The following is a 15,808-nucleotide window of genomic DNA, read 5'->3' as shown; positions in this document are numbered from 1 at the left end:
AAAACCACAAAAGAATGTGGGGAGAAGTGGCAATGTCTCTGTGGAAAACAAACGCTCTTAGAGGAAGAGGACTCACCTACCCAGATTTACTGGAAAGAATCAAGGAGAAAGCGGAGAATGACGGGGACGTGGGCAGCTTTGATCGCCGTGCTGGTGGCTCTTCTGATTCTGTGCTTCCTGAAACTATGCTGGTCATGCAGACGCTGCCCTCCAGGGCCCTCTATGCTTACTGTCATTGGAGCCATATGGCAAAATGGGTTAAGGCTTTCTGAAGATACTCTCATTAAGGTATGTCTTCGTATATAATTAACCAATCACTCATCAACAGTTCAGTCCTATACACATCTACTCAGCAGTAAGCCCCATTGAGTTCAATGGGGCTTGCTCTTAGGCTAGTGTATATAGGATGGGTGGTTTAACTCACTGAGGGAGGGTGCAATGGCTGGCTGGGGAATGTTGGGAGTCGTAGGACTTTTTTCCCTGTCTAAACATGCATCGGATTGCGCCCAAACAGAATTAGTGAAGAGAACTGTGAATGACTTTCTTTCTATGGTGACTGTGGCCAGAAGTGTTGTGTTAGTAAAATATTCTGACACAAATTTGATATGGAAAATTATTGATTATTATTATTATTATTATTATTATTATTATATTATCATAATATTATAATTATCATAATATTATAAAACAGTATTCATAATAATTAAGGTATATTTGTATCCTGCATTTCCCCCCAATGTTTCTTGGAGTGGTAAACTGCATATTAAAGTACACAGCAAATTAAAATAAGAACACACGTGAAATATAGGAGACTTCAGGATTAATGTTTAGCAGCAATGTTTTACATACTTTTTGCCATCTAAACCACTGATAATTTAAAGGCATTATGCAATGTGTCTTTTAGTATATTTAAATGTCACACAATTATCAGTCCAATAAGGATTTTCAGTTCTTCTGATTTCACTGAATATGCATGGAACCCTCTTCTGGGTTGGGATTGATTTCCCCAGTGCTAATTTCTTATATACTATTAGTGATCACAATTCTTTCAAAACTGGTTCTTATGTAGCCAAACCAGCACCACCCATGCCCAAGAGGGAGATATGAACAGGCTTGGAGTAGGGATGTACGAATCCCTTACCTTGTTCCGGTGGCGGCATCCGCTGGATGGGTGGAGGCGCTCCGTCCCTCCCCCTGGAATCCTCGATGTGGGGGAGGCAATCCGGTCCTCCCCCCTGGAATCCTCGATGGCCGGCACTGCTCCACGCCATCAGGATTTCCGGCTGTGGACTGGCTGGTGCTGGGTAACCCCCCCCAAAACAAACGGCATACTCAAATGGCGGCAGCTACGGCGGCCGCCATTTGCATTCCTTATTTTTCGCCGTTTTAGTCTACATAAAGATTTACGTAGACAATTACGGTGAAAAAAAAAAGGGGAACGCAAATAGCATAGTGGGCGCTATTTGCGTTCCTTTTTGATTCGCCGTTTTAGCCTACGTAAATATTTACGTAGACTAAAACTGCGAAAAATAAGGAACGCAAATGGCGGCCACCGTAGCCGCCGTCATTTGAATACGCCGTTTGTTTGTTTGTTTTTTTAACCCAGACGTGATAGGCTACATATGTCTTTACGTAGCCTATCACGTCTGGGTTAAAAAAAGAAGAAGACCCGTCTGCAAATGGCGGCCGCGGCAGCTGGTTGAAAGACCAGCTGCCGCCGCCGAAGCCGCCTCTGGAGCTGCCGCTGTCCGGAACATCGGCCCCAGGTAAGTCTCATCCCGGGGGGGGATCTGCGGGGGTGGCAGGGGGGTGGCAGGCCATTGCGCCATGGATTTTGGGGGGCTGAATGCCAGTGCATTCGGCCTCATTGAAATCCGTGGCAGAATTCTCCGCCATCCCTAGCTTGGAGGAAGCCCAAGTGTTGCAGGAGTACACACAGTCTTTAGAAGAAATTTCAAGTGATGGGTGTACCCCCAAGGCAGTCCAATGAAGAATGTGTGAGCTCATTGGCTCCAGAATGCTGACTGACTAGAAAACCAAATGGGAGGGTGATGGAATGGATTACCTGGAATAGAAGCTCTCCACACTGAAACATGTTCTTGCAGGTTCCACTTGTATTATAAAATAGAAAAATGCCTGCTCGTATAACTAGCTGTAATTACTGTCTCCCATAATAGAGTGCTATCCACTGACTTAACAAAAGAAGGGCTTCAGTTGATAACACTGCCAAGGTAGAACTTGAAGAGCCCTTTCTACGTGCAGTGAGTTCCTTGTGACTGAATGTGTGCTTATGACACTGCTGGAGCAGGTGCAGGGAACTTCTCCAGATCTCATGCTCACCTGCAACAGTGGCCAGGAGTGCCTTTTTTCAGTTGCAGCCAATACGCCAGCTGTGCCCCCTGGAAGAGAGCCAGGTTTTTGCCACACATATCTTTGCCTTCTCACTTCAAGGATACACACCTGCAATATTTATTTTTATTTATTTATTAAATTTATTAATCGCCCATCTGACTGGTCACCCAGCCACTCTGGGCGATGTACAACCCACCATAAAACAATTTAAAACAATAAAATTTTACCATAATTTTTTTTTTTAAATACCCTAACCTACCCCAAATGCCTGCCTGAACAACCACGTTTTTAATGCACGACGGAAGCTCATTAAAGAGGGGGCATGACGGAGTTCCCTAGGGAGGGAGTTCCACAGAGTGGGGGCCACCACAGAGAAGGCCCTCTCCCTCGTCCCCACCAGTCTAGCTGTCCTGGCTGATGGGACAGAGAGAAGGCCATCCGAGGCTGATCTTGTTAAGCGGCCTGTCTGGTGTTGCTGGAGGCGCTCCTTAAGATAGGCTGGGCCGGAACCATATAGGGTTTTAAAGGTCAAAACCAACACCTTGAATTTGGCCCGGAAAACAACTGGTAACCAGTGCAACTCCTTCAGCACTGGAGTGATGTGATCTCACCGGCGGCTGCCTTTAATCAGGCGAGCCGCCGCGTTCTGTACCAGCTGCAGTTTCCGAACCATCTTCAAGGGTAACCCCACGTAGAGCGTATTACAGTAGTCTAAACGAGAGGAGACCAGGGCATGTACTACCGATGGGAGCAGATGGTCGGGAAGGAAGGGGCGCAGCCGCCGTATCAGATGGAGTTGATACAGCGCTGTCCGGCTCACAGCTGACACCTGAGCCTCCATGGACAGCTGGGAGTCCAAAATGACCCCCAGGCTGCGGACCTGGTCTTTCAAGGGTAGCTGTACCCCATTCAACACCAGGTCAACATCCCCCAGCCTCCTGTTGTCTCCCACCAAAAGTACCTCGGTCTTGTCAGGGTTGAGCTTCAGCTTATTCCTCCCCATCCAGCCACTCACCGTCTCCAGACATTTGGACAGGGATTCTACGGCCAACCTTGGTGAAGATTTGAATGAGAGGTAGAGCTGCGTGTCATCCGCATATTGATGACACTGCACCCCAAACCTCCTGATGATAGCCCCCAGTGGCTTCACATAGATGTTAAATAGCATCGGGGAGAGGATGGAACCCTGTGGCACCCCACAAGTAAGTGGCCACGGGTCCGAAACCTCCTCTCCCAGTGCTACCCTCTGGTACCTGCCGGAGAGGAAGGACCGGAACCACCGCAATACAGTGTTTCCAATGCCCAACCCCTCCAGGCGGTCCAGGAGGATACCGTGGTCAACGGTATCAAAAGCCGCTGAGAGGTCGAGGAGAACAAGGAAGGAGCATTCACCCCTATCCAGAGCCCTCCTCATATCATCCACCAAGGCGACCAAGGCCGTTTCTGTCCCATGCCCAGGCCTGAAGCCCGACTGAAATGGGTCTAGATAATCAGTTTCTTCCAAGTGTGCCTTCAACTGCACCGCCACCACCTGCTCAATCACCTTGCCCAAAAATGGCAGATTTGAGACTGGGCGAATGTTGTTCAGAACTTGAGGATCCAAGGAGGGCTTCTTTAAGAGCGGTCTTATCACTGCCTCCTTGAGGGCTGATGGCATCACTCCCTCCTCAAGGGAGGCGTTCACCACCGCCTTGATCCCCTCACCCAGTCTCTCTCTGCAGCTCATAATGAGCCAAGATGGGCAAGGATCAAGTAAGCAGGTGGTCGGCCTTACAGATGAAAGCACCTTGTCCACTTCATCAGGAGGAAGAAGCTGGAACCGATCCCACAAAACCCATTTGCCACAGGCTGCCTCTTGCTCACTAACTGTATCCACAGTGTGCAGAGTAACACACCTAATCTGATCAATTTTATCTGCAAAGTGCCTTGCCAAAGCCTCACAGGAGGCCTTAGAATGCTCCAGTGGTTCCGGAGCCACAGGACCGACCAGGCTCCGGACCACTTGGAACAGCCTCCTGGGGCAGCACTCTGCAGACGCGATGGAGGCAGCATAATATTCCTTTTTTGCTGCCTTCACCGCCACGTGATAGGCTGAAGATATAGCTCTAGCCCGTGTCTGATGGTCTTTGGAGCGAGACTTCCGCCACCGGCGCTCTAGCCGTCTCACCTCCTGTTTCAGAGCTCGTAACCGCGGATTGAACCATGGTGCAGTCCGAGCCCTGTTCAGGGGGAGAGGGCGTTTCGGAGCCACCTGATCTAATGCCCCAGTGATTGCGGCATTCCAGCCACCCACCAGGGTCTCGACCGAGTGGCCGTTGGCATGCCCCAGAGAATCCCCAAGCGCGTTCAGGAATCCATTTGGATCCATAAGACGCCTGGGGCGGACCATTTTAATGGGTCCTCCACCCCTGCGGAGGGGTTGTGGAACCGAGAAGTCCAACATCACCAGATAGTGATCTGACCATGACAAGGGGGTGGTGGATATACCCCCGACTTCCAGATCACTCCCCGCTTCTCCAGAAACAAACACAAGGTCTTTGCATGGAGTAGCTCCTGGGAAAGCCATGGGGTCGGCACATTTTTTCATGGGTGTGATGCAGTGCGATAACCCAACTCAACCAGATTCACAGTTGGCTTCTGGGCCTGTTCCATGGTGCTGCTTTTGAGGCTATAAATCACTTCACTGTCTGGAACCTATATAGATATCTTAGAGAGTGCTTCTCCTCAACTGAATATTGAGGAGAAGGGGCAATCGAATACAACATTCAAGCAGTTGTTCTGGTTGTTTCATTCCTGTACCCTCTGCAAACTCTTTTAAATAGGGCTGTGGATGGACCCCCCACTTTGCTTCAGATGCCACTTCACACTCTCTGAATCAGCCCCACTTCGACTTGGACCGATTCAGATCCCCTCCGCTTTGACTCGGTTTCAGATCTGAAGTGAGATCCGGATCACTTGGTTTGGGCATTTTCCCATTGACCTGCATGGGAAAACGCAAATGGCCATACTTTTTCAGTTTTCATGATAAATACATGAAACATGGAGGCCTCTCTGCCTCCATGGAGGGGATCCCACCTGCCAAATTTCAGACAGTTTAGCTCAGTACTTTCTGTGCTAGGCATAGCTGACATTTGATTTTTCCACAAAAACTCTCAAAGCAAAGAGCTATGCCTCTCTGCCCCACGCCTCCTCCTTGTCCTGCCTGCTTGGCTGTCAAGGACCACTAGCAATTTCCTGCTCATGAGGAGGAGATGGATAGCTAGCAGCTGGGGTGTGTGCCACACTGTGCGTTGGCTAACCTTGACAGCCAGTCAGGTAGGAGGAGGAGGCAGCGCGGCACGTGCCCGTGATGCTGGCCATCTCCTGCTCATGAGGAGGAGATGGCTAGCAGCTGGGCGTGCACTGCACCTCCTCTTCCTCCTTCTGCCTGGGCAATTCTTCTTGCCTATGTCTATGTGCACACATAGACTTATACACAAAAAGTGCTGTGAATCGTCCATGTACTCAAGATGCATGACGCTTTTTGCATATATATGTTTATGTGCACATAGACTTCTAATTGCCATATTTTTTTTAAAAAAACATGGCGATTGCCTTTTTTCTTTTCAAAATTTTATTCTTTTTAGAGCTGGGCTGAAGGGAGGAGACCTTTGGAATAGGGCACAGAAACCTCCTGAGCAGCAGGATAGCCTAGAAGACAGTTCAGGAGAGGATCAGCCTGTGGCCGTAGCCTACCAGTAATTTGTAGGGTGGGGGAGCCTTGTAAAAGAGGGGTCCAGTACAGAAAGCCATTCCCCTTCTCTGATCCATGGCAGCTGGTGTGTGTGTGGGGCTCCCACAAGCCAGGATCCAGCACTCTTGTCTCCTGTACCACCACCCGGGCTGCCTTTTTGACCCAGCTCTCACAGACTGATTGCTAGTGGTTAGAGTGTTGGATGGGGACTCAGGACATCCAGGTTCTAGGCACCGCTTGGCCATGGAAGCTCACTGGGTGACTTTGGGCCAGTCACAGACTCTCAGGCCAACCTACCTCTTCTTGTTGTGAGGATAAAACAGAAAGGAGGAGTATTATGTATGCCACCTTGGTTCCTTAGAGGAAAAAGTCAGGATATAGATGCTATAAAGGTAAAGGTGTCCCCATCCAGTCGTGTCCGACTCTAGGGTGCGGTGCTCATCCCCGTTTCTAAGCCGAAGAGCCAGCGCTGTTCGAAGACGCTTCCGTGGTCATGTGGCCGGCATGCTTGAACACCGAGGTGCACGGAACGCTGTTACCTTTCCCGCCGAGGCGGCACCTATTTATCTACTTGCAATTTCTTGCTTTCGAACTGCTGGGTTGGCAGGAGCTGGGACTGAAGACGGGAGCTCACTCCGTCACACAGCACTCGGGTCTCGAACTGCTGACCTGCCGACCTTCCATTCTGCAGTTCAGCGTCTTAACCACTAAGCCACCGCGGTCCCATATATATACACACACACACACACACACACACACACACACATCTATATATATAGATGATATAGATGATATAGATAAATCTATATCAGTCTTCCGCCAACCTGGTGTCCTGCAGGTGTCCTGGACCTCAATTCCCACCAGCCCCAAATGATCAGGACCAAAAGATCTCCCCTCCTCCTCCTCCGTTGCCTAGGGATTTTCTGCCCAGCAAGGCAAAAGCAGCTCTCTCTGTCTTTGATCCACCGCTCCCCCAGCCTCACTTCCTGCTACCCCCTCAGGCCTAGTAGAACAATAAAAAATTATGGATTTGGGGGCAATCCTCAATCTCTTTGTGATCAGAGGACTGAGTTGTAAGGGATGCCTGGAGATAATTTAAACAGATCCCAACCTCATAACAGTGTTCCCTCTTCTGAAGAGGTCTGGACCCTAGACCACTAAAAACAAACAAACAAACAAACAAACAAACAAACAGGCAGACCATAATAACAAGTTTTCATGTGCCCATTTGCTCTATGAGGCGGGTGCTCCTACAGGCTACCAAATGGAGGGCTGAACAGGCCATAGAGTTGCCTGGCTGGGTCTGCCAGAAACCCAGCCTCACCACTCCTTGCGGGTCCACACTCTACAGCAACTGCTCCCAGCTGAGCTTGATCGAGTCCCACCTTCCACCCACGGGTTTAATTTATTGACCTCCCCTGGCTGGGTCTTGTGGGGAACTATAGGGATAGACGGGGCAGGCATACACAGCACAGAGAGTTGTTGTGAGGATAAAACGGGGAGGATCATGTGAGCCGCCTTGGGTTCCTTGGAGGAAAGGAGATAAGATAATAGATGTAATAATAACAAATACATCCAGGGGGAGGAAGTTACACCCCCTTGCCCCATGAGCGGATGCCCACGCATTTCAGAACATAAGAAAATCTGGATCAGAGCAAGGGTCCATCAAGTCCAGCAGTCTGTTCACACAGTGGCCAACCAGCTGTTGACTGGGAACCCACTAGCAGGACACAAGTGCAACAGCACCCTCCCGCCCATGTTCCCCAGCAACTGGTGTACACATAGGCATCCTGCCTCTGATAGCAGAGGTAGCACATAGCCATCAGGACAAGTAGCCATTGATAGATTTCTCTTCCAGGAGTTTGGGATTCCTGGAATCGTCTTCCAAGAATTTGGGATTCCTGGAATCGTCTTCCAGGAATTTGTCCCTTTTGCAAGAGCAAAAAATGGGCAGGAGAAAACCTCAAAGGGCACAGAAGTATGTTCATTGCCTGTAAGACAGCCAGTGTGGCAAAATGGTTAGAGTGTTGCACTGAGACACAGGATAACTGAGTTCTAGTCCCCACTCAGCCATGAAGCTCACTGGGTGGCTTTGGGCCAGTCGCTGACTCTCAGCCTAGCCTACCTCACAGGGTTGTTCTGAGGAAGAACTGAGAGGAGGAGGACCTTGTAAGCCACCTTAGGTTCCTTGCAAGATGAAAAAAGGCAGGATATAAATGTAATAATAAAAAATAATAATGTATTGGACTAAGACTGAGGACACCCAGGTTCATATCTGTGCAATGCCTGTGCACTGCTAGTGCAAAAATGAAAAACTAAACCCAGCTGCATTATACAGCCTTCAATGGCTCTGCTGGATGTCGTCGAAAAGTGGGCATTCCTCATTTTGTTAGGACACAAATGCCAGGAAAAGTGCCTATAGATTGTATGGATGAGTATAGTAATGCAGGTTTTAGCTGCACTGCGCACACCCCACATAGTCCGTAGAGTCATTTCTTTTGAGGACCCTTTCAGCTCAGTCCTGTGAATAAGTTTATAATTCCTGTCAGAGGGTGTTACTTGCTGCATGCATTGGTGACTGGCTTGAACTTTGTACGTACTCAGACATTGCACCTCCAGGATGGTTTAGCCTCAACTCCCTGAAAATTGGTCGTGCTGCTTCTTAGCGGCCATCATGATGTCAATGTGCGTGGTGTAAAGAAGCTGGCATCACAATGTAATAGGATTTCTCATCTAGGGCGAAAACAAATCCAGGTCTATCTGTGCTATTCTCTAATGCTAACAGGGGGTCTTCTAGTAATTCATAAAAATTATTATTATTCCCCTTCCCTAGCCTTTGTTTTCCCTAATGTTCTGCTCTTGTTGCTGGGGCCTCCAACAGCATGGTCTTTTGTTATGCAATGATTACGGGAAATCAGTAGTTCGTTTTGGAAACATGATGACCCACTTGATTGGGTCATCATGTTTACAAAGGCAGTCATTTTTGGGTAGAAAGCCCTTAGTAACATGGTAATCGTAATCGTCTAACCCCGAAAGTCTGAGAATGAGCCCAACTCATAGAATCATAGAACAGTAGGGTTGGAAGGGGCCTATAAGACCATCCAGTCCAACCCCCTGCTCAGTGCAGGAATCCAAGTCAGAGCATCCCCGACAGGTGGCTGTCCAGCCTCATCTTGAATGCCTCCGGTGTGGGAGAGCCCACCACCTCCCCAGGTAATTGGTTCCGTTGTTGTATTGCTCCCAACAGTCAGGAAGTGTTTCCTGATGTTCAGCCGGAATCTGGCTTCCTGTCACTTGAGCCTATTATTCTGTGTCCTGCATTCTGGGATGATCGAGAAGAGATGCTGGCCTTCCTCTCTGTGACAACCTTTCAAGTGCCTGAAGAGCGCTATCCTATCTCCCCCCAGTCTTCTCTTCTCAAGGCTAAACATGCTCACTTCTTTCAGTCTCTCTTCACAGGGCTTTGTTTCCAGTCCCCTGATCAGCTTTTTTGCCCTCCTCTGAACCCTCTCCTCTTTGTCTGCATCCTTCTTAAAGTGTGGTGCCCAGAACTGGACACAGGACTCCAGATGAGGCCTAACCAGTGCTGAGTAGGGGGGAACTGGTACTTCCCGGGATTTGGAAGCTATGCTTCTATTAATGCAGCCCAAAATAGCATTTGCCTTTTTTGCAGCCACATCACATTGTTGGCTCATACTCAGCTTGAGATCGACAACAATTCCAAGATCCTTCTGACTTGTAGTGTTGTTGAGCCACGTATCCCCCATCTTGTAACTGTGCATTTGGTTTCTTTTTCCTAGGGGCAGAACTTGGCATTTATCCCTATTAAATGTCATTCTGTTGTTTTCTGCCCAGCGCTCCAGTCTATCCAGATCACTTTGAATTTTGTTTCTGTCTTCCAAAGTATTATCTATAGAAGTTTTTTCCCAATGTTCAGCCGGAATCTGGCTTCCTGTAACTTGAACCCATTATTCTGTGTCCTGCACTCTGGGATGATCGAGAAGAGATCCTGGCCTTCCTCTCTGGGACAGCCTTTCAAGTGCTTGAAGAGCGCTATCATATCTCCCCTCTTCTCAATGCTAAACATGCCCAGTTCTTTCAGTCTCTCTTCATAGGGCTTTGTTTCCAGTCCCCTGATCATCTTTGTTGCCCTCCTCTGAACCCTCTCCAGTTTGTCTGCATCCTTCTTAAAGTGTGGTGCCCAGAACTGGACACAGTACTCCAGATGAGGCCTAACCAGTGCTGAGTAGGGGGGAACTGGTACTTTCCGGGATTTGGAAGCTGTGCTTCTATTAATGCAGCCCAAATAGCATTTGCCTTTTTTGCAGAGCCACATCACTCCAAACAGATGGATCAGGCTAGATAGCAAGAAAGGTGAACTGAAACTCGGGGAGCTCCACCCCCCAAACGAGTTTGTCTGATATCCCTGTCCTGGATGAAACAGAGCAGATATGGGTTCTGGTCATTGTTGGGATGGAAGATCAACTGGGAACCATTTGTATGCTACCTTGAGTTTAATGATGGAAGACAGACAAGATATAAACGTAGTAAAATACATATAAAAATTGTGTTTAAGCTGCAAAATGGAGTTCTTGAAAGCTAGAGATCTGATGGAGTCACAATTCACAATCTTTGGGCAGATGTTCTGTTCTGTCTGTTCTCCACAGTATGAAGGATGTCGTTCTCTCTGTTCCCCATAATTTCCAGCAAGGTAACACAATCGGGCTTTTCTACATGAGGCATTTATTGTGTGCTCATCATCACCTACTCATGGGTCTTTACGGGTTCTTTAAATGATATTGTGACCCTCCAGTTTCTCTTCTGTGTCTTAATGAGGATTTTCAGGGAGTTTTTTAAGAGCTGGGAAAATGCAACTTTTCACCCTGAAAATGAAATAAGCTGCTTTTTTACTTGTGTATTTGCATTATTCCATTATACCACAGTGCCACCCAGTGGTTATGTAGCAGAAAAACAGGAAAGAAAATGCTCTTCATGTTGCTCTTTGATCTCAATTCTGCAATGAAACCAAGTCTAGATATAGTGGATTAGCAGCGTCATGTAGAAAAGCTCAATAAGTCGACACCTACATCAGGCTTCCTCAACCAGATGCCCTCCAGATCTTTTGGACTAAAACTGCCAGGATTCCTGACCACTGGCCATGCTGGCTGGTGCTGATGGTAACCAAAGTCCAAAACAGCTGGAGGGCACCAAGTTAGGGAAGGGTGACTTACAGATGATGTCCTTCTTGCAGCAGAATGGACATTGCTAGCAGATAGATATCCTCTCACTGGAACATCTAATCAACCATGCTCTTGACCTGTTATCACAATACTTTGAATTTCCCCAGTCTCATTCCACATCGTTGGTTGCCACTTGCAGCAGGATGGATGTGAAATGTTGCAATGTCAGCACACAGGTACATTGGATGAGATGATGAAGAAGGGGAGGAGATACATGGATGCTACTTTTGGAAACAGCCACATGTTCGGTGCACAACCAAGTCTGGCCCCAAAGAAGGAGACCTACATATCTGCTTTCTGTCTTTAAGAGTATCTCCTCTCTGTTTTTAAAAGAAGTTCTGTACATCATCCTGTCATCAGATACATGGTGTCTTTGTGTATACTGTCTGTGGGGTTTTTTTTAAAATTAATTTTTGCGTATTGTATTTGTAATGTTTTAACCTTTGTAAACTGCCCAGAGAGCTCTGGCTATGGGGTGGTATAGAAATACAAACAACAACAGCAACAACAGCAACATCTCCCAGAATGTTACTGCTCCAGAATTTCCTAAGCAGTGTTTATGAGATGACTCAAAAAGCAGAAGGCTTCAAATATCATGTCAAACTCCTGGGTCCTTTCCGCTATACAGAATGGTTACAGATTTGACTTCAGTGCCCTTCCTCCTCTTGATTCCATCAAAATCATAGCCCCTTCCTGGTTGTTGCAGACAGAAGTAGAGACCTTTGTGGCAAAGAGGGCCATAAGGCGAGTCCCGGTGCATCAACTCCACAATGGTTTCTACTCCCAATATTCCACTGTTCCAAGAAAACATGAAGAACTTCAGCTGATCCTGAATCTCAGAACTGTGAATGTTTTTATCACCCCCAAGTGGTTCTGGATGGTCATCTTGGTGTCAATCCTGCTGGTCCTTCAGAAGGGAGACTGGTTGGTGTCTGTAGATCTAGACCTCTCCTCCAGCTCTCTCATGGGACTTGTTGTCAGCTTCCTGCAATACTGGACCTGATCACATGGGATGGAGGCAAGATACAGCATCTGGACATTGACATGTTCTGACTAATGCCATGGAGGATCCGTTGATCCCCTCCAACCCATTGATCCTTGAAGCAGTGCAACACATTCTGGACGCTGCTCCCAAACCATCTGCAAGTAAAGCTATGCACAGATAGCCTCTCAAAATTCTTCACCTCATTTTTGGGCAGAGAAATTTGGGACATAATTTCACCAAATTTCTCCATGGGAAGGAGAAATTCTCAACAGTTTCTCACGGGTAGGGCTCCCCATTGGCAGGGCTTGTAGCACAGCTTCTTTCATTTTTGGTAAGGGGTTGGGTTTTTTTCATGCTGCAACAGCATCAAATGTGTTGGCAGGCTGGCTCCCATTTTGCATCCACCACAACGCAGGTGTGTGGGAGAGCAGTGTTGGGTCAAGCCCCAGGGATGAGGTGGAGTTAGTGCTTTGCCAAAATCTGCCCTCCAGTTTCCAGAAAGTTTGCATCCCTCATGAAAAGGGCTTTCATTGTTCTGCCTCATTCTCAAGACAGTCTATAATTTATGTTGAGTTTCTTTTGGTGGTGTTTTTGAGCTAACCTCATCACAGCTAACCTCTCAGGCTGCCTGCACTTCCTGATCTGAAAAAGCCCCCTGGGATGACTTACCTTATGGTGCCCTAAAATGGGCTTTAATTGAAGTGTAGGAAGCTGAGGAACCTACAGGCTGCCAAAGAGATGATTGTACAATGAAAGACAGGATACTTGTGCTCATTTATCGGCCACCTCCTAAGTAAGGTAAGCCCAAGAAACCCAAACCCAACCCTTGAGAATTTCTCCAAAATTTCTTCAGTGTTGAATTTCTTTTTGAAAGAAATGTATCTTCTATCAAATTGAATGACAATGGTTGAAAAAAAATGTGAGAGAAATTTTCGACACTGTACCATCTACAAGACGTTCATATGCCCGCAAATGGGCATCCTTTTGCTCCTTTGCTGCCACTCATGATTTTGATCCAGTTGGTGCCACTTCCACCATGTTTTGGAATTTCTGATATCTCTGCATGACAAGCGTTTAAAACTTTCTTCATTGAAGGTACATCTGTCCACTGTCATATCCTCTCATGCTCTGGAGGAAGGTTTTTCTGTTTTTTTGCACCCACTGGCAAAATGGTTCCTTCGAGTTGTGTGGAACCTTGCTCCTCGGATTTGGATCCTGGTACTGTCTTGGAGCTTGTCAGCTATTTTGCAAGCCTTGACTGCAAGGCCATTCGAACCACTTGTGATGACAGACTTCTGTCTCCCATCTTGGAAGACAGCCTTTCTGGTGGCCTGCAAATTAGGGAAACTGTGTGCATTGCACATGTTGTTGTTGTCATTTAGTCGTTCAGTCGTGTCCGACTCTTCGTGACCCCATGGACCATAGCACGCCAGGCCTTCCTGTCCTGCGCTCTCTCCCGGAGCATGCTCAAGTTCATATTCATTGCATCGGTGATGCTATCTAGCCATCTCATCCTCTGCCGTCCCCTTCTCCTTTTGCCATCAGTCTTTCCCAGCATCAGGGTCTTTTCCAGGGAGCTTTCTCTTCACATTAGATGGCCAAAATATTTGAGCTTCAGCTTCAGGACCTTTCATCGAGATAATTTTTATTTTTTTATTTATTAAATTTATTAATCGCCCATCTGGCTGGTCACCCAGCCACCAAGGTGGTGCTCCATCCCACTGTGGCATTCCTACCCAAGGTGGTGTCTGAGTCCCACCTAAACCAGGACATTATATGCCTAGCTTTCTTCCCATCTCCTTCTACTCTATTTTTCTTATATATTTCTATTGAATCTATTTTTCATACCCTGAATTTTCAAAGAGCATTAGCATTCTAGAAGTTGAGGACTGAGCTATTTCATCACACCCCTCATTTATTTCTGTGCTATGGTGGCAAGTGGAAAGGACACCCTGTGTTGGTGCGAAGACTGTTGTCTTGGGTGGTTCAGACTAATAAGCTGGAGTATGAGCTGCTGGATTCAAAATTTCTTGTCCAAACCAAACCCACTCAACTCATGCCATAGCTACATCAGTCGCATTTGGGAAGGGTGCCTCCCTTCCTGAACTCTGCAGGATCATCAATCTTCATCAGCCACTACTGGTTTGATAAGCATGTCAGGAAGACTGTTCCTTTGGCTGTGCAGTTCTGCCCACTGTTTTACAGCAGGACACCAGCCTACCACCCATAAGTCAGCTTGCTATTTGCCTATATGTGTGATGCAGAGAGATCTCAAAGAAGAAAGGCAGGTTGCTTACCTGTATTTCTGGTTCCTTGAGTGGTCATCTGTGCATTCACACAACCCACCCAGTGTCCCCACTTGGATGTTAATATTGATATTAGTGTTTGTACTGAGGTTCCCCTTGGTTTCAAGGCTGCAACTAGGAGTCTCAAGGAACTGAGAGCATAGGTGGGAACCTGCCAGGGACATGAACACTGGGCTGGTGGAGGAGGGTTCCCGCCCGAAATCCCTCAACTAGAGAAGATTCCTGAAAGAGGCTCCATTCAGGTGCAGAGCCTATATGTGTGAATGCACAGATGACCACCCAATGAACCACAGTTACAGGTAAGTAACCTGTCTTTCTGATTTCTCCCACATCAGAATTTTTTAGATTTCAAGTTGTTTCTGTCCCCAATATGGAAAAATATGTGAATTTTGGTAAAATCAAATCACATCAAGGATGAACAGAAACAAAATTCTCACCTATTCCTAGATGCTGGTTATAGAATCTAATCTACCTACATCTCCCCTTCCAGCAGATCCTCTGACATCAAGTGCTCATAGAAATCAAACACAGCTCACAAATGCTTCCAAACAAAGAAGGGAGCTTTCATTTAGCTGGATCAGACAAGAGACAAACAGGACAGGTCCCCTTTCAGTCTCTCCATCCTGAGTAACAAGCTCCTTAGCTGTCACCAGTAGTGCGTTCTGTCCCACCACATCTCCCAGCAGCCCCACCTCCGCCATGTCTCTCAGCCACATACCTTCCTATTGTCACCACTGCTGCTCTCTGAGGAGCCCACGGTACAAGCGATCTCCAAGGACACTCCTCCCAGAATGCCTGGCTCTGAGGAAGGACAAATTTCCTCTTTAATCTCTATCTTTCCTTCTTTGATCCAATTGACAGCTGGCAAAGCAAAACGGAAACATTTATACTATATGGCTGGGGCATCATCTTGTGGTAGTCCTGTCTGGATTCCAAGCTGTGAAGGAAGGGCTGATCAACCATTCAGAAGAATTCTCTGAGCGACCGTTGACTCCTCTCCTTAAAGCTATAGGAAGAGAAAGAGGTAAGTTGTGAAGAGTAAGAACTTGTGCTGGTCGTTTGATTCTTCCTGAGAATTAACAGTTAACGCCCCCACCCACCTCACATGGAAATTGGTATGCATTTTTGTGCACATTTCTCCTAACGCATGCCTTTTTGTAGGCAATTTTGCCATATACACATTTCTTGCAAG

Source organism: Heloderma suspectum, chromosome 3 (genome assembly GCF_057233095.1).
Source record: "Heloderma suspectum isolate Gila_16-S chromosome 3, 16-S_ref, whole genome shotgun sequence".
In the NCBI taxonomy this organism is placed as follows: Eukaryota; Metazoa; Chordata; class Lepidosauria; order Squamata; family Helodermatidae; genus Heloderma; species Heloderma suspectum.
Note: the sequence above shows the minus strand (reverse complement) of the source record.